At 44.4% G+C, this 11,470-nt stretch overlaps 1 protein-coding gene across 2 annotated transcripts in view; it reads right to left on the bottom strand.

Annotated features, from left to right (window-relative positions):
- LOC109418245 (zinc finger and BTB domain-containing protein 24) overlaps positions 1-11,470 on the bottom strand; it is a 91,620-nt gene extending 80,150 nt beyond the window's left edge. For both annotated transcript variants that reach the window (XM_062842137.1, XM_062842138.1), the window contains exon 1: positions 10,931-11,470. The gene's annotated coding sequence lies outside the window, so the exon portion shown is untranslated. The remainder of the gene's footprint in view (positions 1-10,930) is intronic.

Raw genomic sequence — 11,470 nt, 5'->3', positions numbered from 1 at the left:
CATTTAATTTACTCGGTGGAATTGAGTGCAAAAAAGGTTTTTTCAATACAGCGGAGTTTAAAAGACATTATGTTATTTTTCTGACAAAATAAAATGACGGAATCGTGTTGTATGGTTTAATTTGATCTTAAGCTGTACGTGAAATCATAAAATTGAGTAATAATTTTTGTGTATTTACATGAATTATCCCAGGTAGGCGACATATTTTTCTGATAAAACTCTGTGTTCCTGATGATTCCTCCAATAGGGCTAACCCTCCTGAGGTAGTCATAACTGAGCTCATGATAGAACTAGCGGTTTTATCACAGCATTTTTTTGGTTTATGTTACGGCCACGAAATCTTTTGTTGGTTTTATGCATTGCCTCACAGTTTTGTGTATTTGTTTACAAAAAAAAATCTCTCCGACAACAACCGCAAATGCAAGTTTTATTGAAATGGTGTATAATAAGTGATAAAACCAATTCATGACTACTTGCAAGTCTTTAATTGAAGATGTTTATAGCAGAAGTTATATGATAGTTTTATGGAACGCCAAAGGTTCAAAGTAAAAAACTACCACATAAAACTAATTTAGAACAACTAGCTTTTTGACATACTTGTATAAAACCAGGATAAAACATGAATAAACCTTCAAGGCATGCTGATTGTTACTTGGGTAATAAACGTGCACAGCCCTCATTCCGGAAGCACTGATGATGACAAAGACGCATTTTACGCGCAGCTCGAACGCGAGTACGACCGCTGCCCAAACCACGACGTCAAGATCATCATAGGGGATCTAAACGCTCAGGTAGGCCAGGAGGAGGAATTCAGACCGACGATTGGAAAGTTCAGCGCCCACCAGCTGACGAACGAAAATGGCCTACGCCTCATCGATTTCACCGCCTCCAAGAACATGGCCATTCGTAGCACCTTCTTCCAGCACAGCCTCCCGTATCGTTACACCTGGAGATCACCACAACAAACGGAATCGCAAATCGACCACGTTCTGATTGATGGACGGCACTTCTCCGACATTATCGACGTCAGGACCTATCGTGGCGCTAATATCGGCTCTGATCACTACCTGGTGATGGTTAAATTGCGCCCAAAACTCTCCGTTATTAATAACGTACATTACCGGCGGCCGCCCCGGTACGATCTAGAGCGACTGAATCAACCGAATGTCGCCACCGCATACGCGCAGAATCTCGAGGCAGCGTTGCCGGACGAGGGTGTGCTCGATGTGGCCCCTCTAGAGGACTGCTGGAGTACAGTCAAAGCAGCCATCAACAACGCAGCCGAGAGCACTATCGGGTACGTAGAGCGGAGTCGACGAAACGATTGGTTCGACGAGGAGTGCAGAGCGGTTCTGGAGGAGAAGGATGCAGCGCGGGCGGTAATGCTGCAGCTTGGAACCCGACAGAATGTGGAGCGATACAGACAGAAGCGGAAGCAGCAGACCCGTCTTTTCCGGGAGAAAAAGCGCCGCCTGGAAGAAGCGGAGTGCGAGGAAATGGAACTGCTGTGCCGTTCACAGGAAACACGGAAGTTCTATCAGAAGCTCAACGCATCCCGCAAAGGCTACGTGCCGCAAGCCGAAATCTGCAGGGATAAGGACGGGAGCCTCCTGACGGACAAACGTGAGTGATCGAAAGGTGGAAGCAGCACTTCGATGAGCACCTGAATGGCGAAGAGAATGTAGGCACGGAGGACCAAGGCAGCGGAGGAAATGACTATGTTGGTGCAGCAGAGGACGGGAACGAACCAACTCCCACGCTGAGGGAAGTTAAGGATGCCATCCACCAGCTCAAAAACAACAAAGCGGCTGGTAAGGACGGTATCGCAGCAGAACTCATCAAGATGGGCCCGGAAAAGTTGGCCACCTGTCTGCACCAGTTAGTAGTCAAGATCTGGGAAACCGAACAGCTACCGGAGGACTGGAAGGAAGGGATAATCTGTCCCATCCACAAGAAAGGCGACAAGTTAATGTGTGAGAACTTTCGAGCGATCACCATTTTGAATGCCGCCTACAAAGTGCTATCCCAGATCATCTTCCGTCGTCTCTCACCTAAAGTAAATGAGTTCGTGGGAAGTTACCAAGCCGGTTTCATCGACGGCCGGTCGACAACGGACCAGATCTTCACCGTACGGCAAGTCCTCCAGAAATGCCGTGAATACCAGGTCCCAACGCACCACCTGTTCATCGACTTCAAAGCGGCATACGACAGTATCAACCGCACAGAGCTATGGAAAATTATGGACGAGAACAGCTTTCCCGGGAAGCTGACTAGACTGATAAGTGCAACGATGGACGGTGTGCAGAACAGCGTAAGGATTTCGGGTGAACTATCCAGTTCATTTGAATCTCGACGGGGACTACGACAAGGTGATGGACTTTCCTGCCTACTATTCAACATCGCCCTGGAAGGTGTTATGCGACGAGTCGGGCTCAACAGCCGGGGTACGATCTTCACGAAATCCAGCCAATTTGTTTGTTTTGTGGATGACATGGGTATTATTGCTAGAACATTTGGAACGGTGGCAGAACAGTACACCCGCCTGAAACGTGAAGCAGCAAAGGTCGGACTGGTGGTGAATGCGGCTAAGACAAAGTACATGCTGGTAGGTGGGACTGAGCGAGACAGGACAAGCCTTGGCAGCAATGTTACGATAGACGGGGATACTTTCGAGGTGGTAGAGGAATTCGTCTACCTCGGTTCCTTGCTAACGGCTGACAATAACGTGAGCCGTGAAATACGAAGGCGCATCATCAGTGGAAGTCGTGCCTACTATGGGCTCCAGAAGAAACTGCCGTCAAAAAAGATTCACCCCCGCACCAAATGTATCATGTACAAGACGTTAATAAGACCGGTGGTTCTCTACGGACACGAGACATGGACGATGCTCGAGGAGGACCTGCAAGCACTCGGAGTTTTCGAGCGACGGGTGCTAAGGACGATCTTCGGCGGCGTGCAGGAGAATGGTGTGTGGCGGAGAAGGATGAACCACGAGCTCGCTGCACTTTACGGCGAACCCAGCATCCAGAAAGTGGCCAAAGCCGGAAGGATACGATGGGCAGGGCATGTTGCAAGAATGCCGGACAACAACCCTGCAAAGTTGGTGTTTGCTAACCATCCGGTTGGTACAAGAAGGCGTGGAGCGCAGAGAGCACGATGGGCGGACCAGGTGGAGCGTGATCTGGCGAGTGTTGGGCGTGACCGACGTTGGAGAGCTGCAGCTGCAAATCGAGTATTATGGCGGCAAATTGTTGATTCAGTATTACCATGAATTTGATGTTAACTAAATAAATGAATGAACCTGCCCATTTCCCCTGCATCCCATTTTTGTTGCCAACTGACCAGTGATCAAGGCATGCTGATGAGCAATCGAAAAAAAAATCATTGAAGGCGATATGACGGTCATAAATATCGCCTTCCATAGCGCCCACCTTAGCGAGCGAGTCCGTTTTCTCATTGCCTGAGATCGAGCAATGCGAAGGTACCCTAACTAAGGTGATATTATATGCTTAATTCGATAGAGCACTCAGAAATGATCGCATTTCGCTTAGGAAATACGTGGAATGTGCTCCGATCGGAGCTGAACTGGGATTCCACGGATTTCTTGCTTCATGGTCAGATCAAAAGCAATAGTGAAGGCTCTTGCCAACGATATGTGGAATTGCTTGGAGCAAGTCTGGGTTTCGGTCAAATTGATGAATCGAACCATTTTTCTTTGCTCATTGTATATTGCCCCCAACCGAGCACACGATGCCGAACTCATCGAGGCACACTGTAAATCTGTCTATACTGTAATGGAGACCGCAACTACATCTGATGAAATTCTCATTATGGGCGACTACAACTTTCCGCACATTTCATGGAAGCCCTCGCACGACGGATTTCTCTATCCCGACCCCGAACGCTCGTCATTCCATGCAACTGCGACGAATCTTTTAGACAGCTACAGTGCTGCAACGCTGGCTCAATTCAATCCCGTCGTCAACGAGAATTACCGCAGTCTGGACCTTTGTTTCGTGAGTTGCAGAGACACTGCGCCAATCATCTCGGAGGCACCTTGCGCGTTGGTGAAAGTCGTCCGTTATCATCCTCCACTGCTCATCTCTGTCGAAGCTTGCAGCTCTGATTTCAAGACCCGCCCAGTTACCGTTTCGTACAACTTTCAAAAAGCCGACCATCTCAGCATCTCTAATGTGCTGAGAAGTATTGACTGGGAAACTGTTCTCGACCCTAGCGATGTGGATGAAGCCGCTCAAACGTTCCTAAATGTCCTGGCATATGTCATCGACAGACATGTACCTAAGAATATCCATAGTGAACATCCTCGGCCTCCCTGGCAAACCAGTGAATTACGCAAAATGAAATCAATCAAAAGAGCGGCTCTGAGGAAATTTTCCAAGCATCGTTCGCTTTGTCTTAGGGATCACTACGTAAGAATTAATAACGTTTATCAAAGCTTGAGCCGACATTGTTTCTCTCGGTACCAGCGAAGTATAGAACTCAAACTCAAACGCAAGCCTAAGTCTTTTTGGAAATACGTCAACGAACAACGTAAGGAATCTGGCCTTCCTTCCTCGATGGAGTTGAATGGGATAACTGCTTCTTCTACTCCGGAAATTTGTCTACTGTTTGCCGATAAATTTGCAAGCGTGTACAACAACGAAATCATTACCGACGCCCAAGTTAGACGTGCAGCCAGCAATGTTCCTCTTTCCGGTCAAACGATGAGTGGTTTGGACATTCGAGCTGATGCGATTGCTAGAGCTGCTTCCAAATTGAAGTCGTCTTTCAACCCAGGGCCGGATGGTATTCCTTCCGTGTTCCTGAAAGAGCACATCTCCCACCTGCTAGCACCACTCCACCGTTTATTCGAAATGTCGATTTCTAGTGGCATTTTCCCTTCCTGCTGGAAAATTGCATTCATGTTTCCAGTACACAAAAAGGGAAGCAAACGCGATGTGAACAACTACCGAGGAATCGCGGCTCTGAGCTCTATTTCAAAGCTGTTTGAGTTGGTCGTTATGGAGCCTGTCATCTCGCACTGCAAGCAACACCTCTGCCCCGATCAACATGGCTTTTTGGCCGGCCGCTCTACCACCACCAATTTATTGTGCCTCACATCGTATATCATCGAAAGTATGAATGAACACGTGCAGACCGATGTCATCTACACAGACCTATCTGCTGCTTTCGACAAGCTGGACCACGACATTGCTATCGCTAAACTCGACAGATTCGGCCTCAGTGGTAATATCTTGCGCTGGTTCCGGTCGTATCTCTCCAATCGTCAACTGATGGTATCCATAGGAGATTTCAGATCAGAACGTTTTCACGCTTCTTCCGGTGTTCCTCAAGGAAGCCACCTGGGACCGGTGATCTTCCTACTGTATTTCAACGATGTCCATCTTATCATTGAAGGACCCCGATTATCGTATGCCGACGACCTCAAAATGTTCCTCAAGATTCACACCCTTGCCGACTGTCAATTTCTTCAGCTGCAGATTGAACTTTTCACTAACTGGTGCTTGTTGAACCGAATGACTGTCAATCCTACGAAATGCTCCGTCATCACGTTTTCTCGACGAAAGAAGCCGGTTCTCTTCGACTACAGCATGCTTGGCGTCACTATCGAGCGAGTAAACCATATCAAAGATCTAGGCGTTATACTGGACTCCCAGTTGACATACCACCAGCATGTATCGTATACGGTCAACAAAGCTTCCAGAGCTCTGGGATTTATCTTCAGAGTAGCGAAGAATTTTTCCGACATCCATTGCCTGAAGTCTCTTTACTGCTCCCTAGTGCGCTCCATTCTTGAATACTGTTCTGCAGTCTGGAGCCCGGCTTACTGCAACGGTTCCGAAAGAATTGAATCTGTCCAACGTCGCTTTCTCCGTTTCGCGCTTCGAAAGTTGCCTTGGAGGGATCCGATTCGTTTACCGAGCTACAAAAACCGCTGTCGTTTAATCGATCTCGAGTTACTCCGTAACCGTAGAGAAACGACCAGAGCACTGATGATTGCAGACACGCTACAAGGACGTATAGACTGTGGGACAATCCTGGAACAAATACATTTGAACGTTCAGCCACGTGCACTTCGCAATAGCATTTCACTAAGATTGCCTCTACGAAGATCTAATTATGCGATGCACGGCGCTATCCACGGGTTGCAACGGATTTTCAACAGAGTCGCATCAATCTTCGATTTCCATCTGGCCCGGGAAACTCTTCGCCGGAGATTCTCTTCGTTTTTTAACAGTAGAAACTATTGACTACGTCTGTGTTAGAATTTAAGCTTGTATTTTACCTTTTGACATGTCTTTTGTTTCGTTTGCTAGCATATTTCTCTTTGTATTATGTATATAATTTTAACACCAAACATCATTGGGGCAGGTTGCTGCCTGTTGATGGACACACAACAAATAAACAACAAATAAATTGGAGAAGTCTTGGAAGTTTTGGACTCTCCAGAGTCATGTACGAGTAGTACACCGTCATAAACATTGATTGATGAATTGGAAACTTTGAAAAGTTGATCGAACAACAACTTTTCAAAGTTTCCAATTACCAATGGATTTAGCAACGCATAGCAAATAAGGAACTTTAACCTCGTTGTGAGCATCGAGTTCATGCAGCCTGACACGATCCGAAGACAACGATACTGGATACGCTTTAGCTTCAGGATGTGCGTTTTCGCGGCGGACTGGAAGCAAAAGCAACCATATTCGAGAACCGACAGTATCGTTGTCCGATAAAGCTTTACCAGATCTTCCGGATGGGCTCTACACCATGTTCCGGTGAGTGTACGCATGAAGTTGATTCGTTGTTCACACTTCTGATACAGATAATAAATGTGCTTTGCCTTTAAAGATGAATCAAACTCTAAGATATATATGTGAAAGACTTTGAGTGAGTTCCTTACCCAAAAATTGAAGCTGTAGATCTGATGGATCACGCTTCCTAGAATCGACAACTAACTCAGTTTTCTCCGGAGAGAATTCGATACCCAGCTTTACAGCCCAAGCAGACATATTGTCTAAGGTATCTTGCAGTGTTCCATGCAGACCTTCCGCCTCTCGTTCGGTGATAGAGATCACGGCGTCGTCCGTAAGCTGTCGTAGCGAGCAATTTTCCACGAGACGTTCGTTGATGTCTCTGACGTAAAAGCTGTAAAGAAGGGGGCTTAAACATGAACCCTGGGGGAGACCCATGTAACTTTAACGAATGAGTTGCTGAGGAAAAACATGTCCTTCTCGGATAACAAATTGCACAAATAGTTGTTTAAAATCGGAGCAAGCCCACACTTGTGGAGTTTGTCTGAAAGGACATTAACGCAAACTGCATCAAACGCCCTCTTAATATTCAAAAACACTGAGCCCATTTGCTCTTTTTGTGCGTAGGCCAGTTGATTTTCTGTAGAAAGCAGCGCCAGAAAATCGCTCGTTCCCTTGCCTCTGCGTAAACCGAATTGAGTATCTGAAAGAAAGCTGTTCGATTCAACCCATGTATCGAGCCGGTAGAGAATCATCTTCTCTAGTAGCTTCCGTAAGCGTAACATCGCAAAAGGACGGTACGAGATGTGATCCGACACGGGTTTTCCGAGCTTTTGGATGGCTATAACCCTCACTCGTCTCCATTCATCCGGAACAGTGTTGCTCTTCCAGAATAGATTGAATAAATTCAACAAGCGCCTCTTCATGACGTCTGGGAGACTTTTGAGCAAGTTGAACTTTATTCTGTCCATTCCTGAGGCAGTGTTGTTTCATGACAGAAGCGCGAGTGAGAATTCTAGCATCGAAAAGGGTGAGTCCATCGTATTCCATCCAGGCTAGCTTTCTCGATCCTCATTAACCGCGTTGTGCATTTTCCTTCCGACTGTCCAGAGAGTCCACCACGAGACTTCTCCCGCGATAAACCGTTGACAAAATTGCTCCAATAACCACGTTTCTTGTCCTTTACGAGATTCTTGAATATAATGTGAATAGAGGAATACCGCTCGTAGTTCTCCTGTGAGCAGCGCGCTCGACATGTTTTAAACTCCGGTACATACTTCATCGACGCTGTAGTAAATATTCCTACAATATTTACTACAGACGCTTCCTACGATATGCGTAGGTTACCTTGGCTAAACCCTTTGCGTCTGCCAAGCTACGATAGCCGCTGCCGACTGATTAATCTGTAACCGCTTCGAATTCGCAGAGATACGTCAAGAGCACTGCTCGTGACAGATTTGTTGCAAGGCCGAATTTACTGCAGCGCTATCCTTGAGCAGATCGGTCTTTACGTACGGGCGCTACGGAACAACAGTACGCTCAGAATACCATTCCGTCGATCGGACTACAGCTCGAACGACGGGATTGTGGGTATGCATAGGTTATTCAACCAAGTATCCTCTCTGTTCGACTACCACATTAATCGACAGACTTTACGCCAACGCTTTTCAAGTTTCTTCTTAGAACGTAGAACCTAATTTTAAATAATGTTTGTTTGTGTATTTCTACATTAGTTTTACTTTTTGTTAGTTTTGTTTTTTTAATACCATCATTGGGACAATACTTGTCTGTTGATAAGAACTTATAAATAAATAAATAAATAAATAAATAAATAAATAAATAAATCCCACCATAGTGGGGGGATCTTCGCCGTATTCAAGTTCTCGGAACTAATCTACGCTGCGCTTGAAGAGCACTGTCGACGATTAACCCGGACAAGAATTGATATTCTTCCTGTCATGTGGTGAAAGAACGTCAACCGACTGCTCGCCTTCGGAGACCAACTCAGCATATTTACCCCAGTCAATATGCTTCGTGAGGTCATACGCGACGTCGATCTGGCAAGTTTGAAACGAATCATTGGGAAATTTTGATCGGTAGATCAAATTCAATTCAATGATAGTGAATTCGAACATATTGAAAGGTCTAACATACTTGAAGGATCTGGAGGTTTATTTCGCGTTGGTTTCCCGGTTGCCAAATTAAAATAGTCGCAGAGGTCATCAGGGTTGCGCAATTGTCGTCCTTTGGAGACCTCCAGGCTGTTCCGTGTGCATTGAAATCTCCTACGATCAGCCAAGGCGCTGGAATAGCACAGCATATTACCGCAAGAACTCACCGAGATACGCTAGCGCTGTGCGGTATGTACACACTGGCTATGCTGAAGCTTTTACCTAATATACTAACATGAAATGCAACTATTTCAGTGTCGTTCATAGGGGGTAATCAATTCTATAAAAGGAATGGAATTATTTGAATTGATCCTCAAGATCGCTCCTCCATATCCATCCCCTAGATCACAACAAATACTATTAAAACCGTGGAAGGAGACATCTTTTGTTTTTGGTCGTCAGTTAGTCTAGTGATTAAGGCTATGGATCGCCAATCCGGAGACGACGGGTTCGATTCCCGTTTCGGTCGGGAAAATTTTCTCGACTCCCTGGGCATGGCATCCAAATAAAGCCCTCCAATTAATAACTGTGGAAGTGCTCAAAGAATACTAAATTGAAGCGAGGCAGGCCAAGTCCCAGTGCGGACGTAGAGCTATAAAGAAGAAGAAGAAGAAGTAGTGCTCAAAGAACACTAAGTTGAAGCGAGGCAGGCCAAGTCCCAGTGGCGACGTAGAGCCATAAAGAAGAAGAAGAAGTAGACATGTTTATCCGAAGTTAACCATGTTTCACTAAATATGTCACAGCGTGTATTCTGGACAAAAAATTGGAACGCATCCATATTTCTTGTTAGGCTTCTTCAATTCCACTGTATGACTTCAATGATATCTCCGACCTCAATGGACAAATTAATGGTCGAAAGATATGAAAGATTAAAAAATAGGTCATTTTGAAGCCAGTTGCTTCAGAGGAGGTCTCATTGATTGATTGATTGATTTGTCTTTATTATAGAGACTTTCATCCCTTAGCTTATAAAGAGGTCTCACAAAAGTAAGTGCCATGTTTATCAAACTTCTTATAGCGGGGGAAACATTTAACGTTTCGAAGATGGTATCCGCTAACCCAGAAAGAGTCAATTTTCCAGAAGGTTCGACTGGATTTTGTCGACATTTAAAGAAGAATTTGTCATAAACTATAACTATAACTATCTAAAGATGATCCTGTTTAAAAACAAACAATCCTATAAAATCTCATCAGGAATACAACTGAGGGACCAAAATGTAAAGGGTGTAAGAGACCATTTTATCGATTTTGAGCTAACCACATCATCAAATCTTTCAGATTTCTAGCTTTCAGGAACTTTTTTTTGCTTGTTTTTTACGATAATAATTACAATAAATCGGACAAAATTGGTGAAAAACTTTAAACCTCATTTTCTCATCGTTTACAATAAAACAACAAATTACAAATCGTTTCGTTTACAATAAAACAACAAGTTACAAATTAAAGTGTTTTTTTTTTTGTAATTACACCCCTTTGTTTCTAATCCCCTCAATCAAGATCCGTGTTAAAATCTGCACATCATCTCAAAAGATTAATCACATCGTTTTAACGTTATACGTTGCAAGAAAAAAAATCTAAATTCTATACAAATTGTCCCGGATGATGTTCTAGTCATTTTACTTTGAACTCTTGAGGAAGGATAAACGCAGTATTTTTGTCCATGCATATCAAAAGTCTTAAACATGTGTTTGCACAGCCATCTAAGTGAGTCATACGCCTTCAAAATTGTCAATCGTATATATGTATCGGATTTGTATGTTTATTCATTACGACGATAGCTTGTCAGCATACCTACATGCTATAAACCAGGTTAAGGAAGAATCTAAACACACTTGTTCTGTGAATGTATAAGCAATTTTAAGATAAGTACCAACGCTGGTTCAAAGAACTTTTATCATCAGAAAAAAATACTGGCCATCAATGCTTCGTTTCAATAGTTATTGGCGCGATCGCTTCGGCTAAAAAAAAAATTAAAACTCAACTTACCTGCTTTTCTCGCCACTATCGCGCGGAGCTTTATAGGTAGGCCAATATTTAATTGCGCTGTCCGGGTCCACAGTGACGTTCGCACTGGCACTGTTATGATAACGGCACACTGGTCACTTTCTTTGCTTCTTTTATTAAACGAAAATTTATCCTCGCCACTAGCAATACAGTTTTGCTTTTGTATCATTCACGCACTAGAATCAACGGAATAAGCCCGAACGCTGAAACTACACATTCACCCTTTATTACTCTTCGCTGCTGCCTGGCCTTTTTCTCCGCAAAACAAATTTCCCCCAAAATTAGGGTCATTATTTTCGTGCATTTAAAACTACTTTTTCCACCGTTTAACACTTCATTTTCCACGATTTTCGGAATTCTTTCGGCGGAACGTACGCCGTAGACCACTAATCACATAACATTTCCAAGAATAACACACAAAATATAGTAAAATTTCGCGAAATATGCTACATCGAAACGTCCCGAGAGAGCGCACAGCAGAAACTTTTTGACAAGCCGAGTAGAGAGACAGCGAAATGAGTG

The sequence above is a fragment of the Aedes albopictus genome, chromosome 3 (assembly GCF_035046485.1).
Source record: "Aedes albopictus strain Foshan chromosome 3, AalbF5, whole genome shotgun sequence".
NCBI lineage: Eukaryota > Metazoa > Arthropoda > Insecta > Diptera > Culicidae > Aedes > Aedes albopictus.
This window is presented reverse-complemented; position numbering and strand designations above follow the sequence as displayed.